Genomic DNA, 1,146 nt, shown 5'->3' with positions numbered 1-1,146 from the left:
GGAAGAAGCATGCTTTGTTTTCCTTTCTTGGCTGCCCACTCTGCTTGTCTTGATCTTACTCTTCACATTCTGATCAGATTTATCCCATAAAAACTTAACCTCGACGCTGAATCTCCTGAAAACAGCCCCTCTCCCTTTTTTAGCCAAATACCTTGAGATACTCTGTTCACTCCTCCCTTCATTTATTATAATATCATAATTAGTATTGAATCCAACTATATTCCAGACCTGATGCTAGACACTGGGATCGGTGGCAGACAAGACACCATCCCTGCCCTCATGGAGTTCAGTTTTCTGGCCAAGCCTCAGCCCTGGCCATGCCATTGAGACAGCTCTTTGGGGTCACTGTAGTCCCCAAATCCTGTGGCTCCTCTCATTCTTCCCCTCAGCAGCATCAGACACCAGTAATGACAGTTAATAACATCCTAAAGCATAATAGTTCACACTTAGAAATCATCCTCTATGTTCAAGACCCTGTGATGAGTACAGAAACGATCAAACATAAGACTCTGCCTTTGAAAATCCTGCACGTAGAGCTTCACACAGCCCAAATGGACAGGACTTACCCTACATCTAGCTTCATAGGAAAAAATCCTTTCCTTTGAAGAGGAAAAAAAAAAAAACTTATTCCTAAAATTTGCTCAATATGTCTGCCATGGTTCTGGATATACAAATTCAGATTAAATAGTCAGCAGGTGTAACACTCTTTGATATCACACTACTGCAGGTGCTCACACCCAACCAGTCAGCAAGAGCGTGACATCCTCTGACATCATCACACTACTGCAGGTGCTCACACCCCAACCAGTCAGCAAGAGTGCAACATCCTCTGACATCATCACACTACTGCAGGTGCTCACACCCAACCAGTCAGCAAGAGTATAACATCCTCTGATATCATCACACTACTGCATGTGCTCACATCTCACACCCCAACCACTCAGCAAGAGTGTAACATCCTGTGATACCACTAGTGCAGGTGCTCACACCCCAACCAGTCAGCAAGAGTGTAACATCCTCTGACATCACACTACTGCAGGTGCTCACACCCAACCAGTCAGCAAGAGTGTAACATCCTCTGACATCATCACACTACTGCAGGTGCTCACACCCCAACCAGTCAGCAAGAGTGTAACATCCTCTGAC

Source organism: Colobus angolensis, unplaced genomic scaffold, assembly GCF_000951035.1.
Source record: "Colobus angolensis palliatus isolate OR3802 unplaced genomic scaffold, Cang.pa_1.0 Scaffold54, whole genome shotgun sequence".
NCBI lineage: Eukaryota > Metazoa > Chordata > Mammalia > Primates > Cercopithecidae > Colobus > Colobus angolensis.
Note: the sequence above shows the minus strand (reverse complement) of the source record.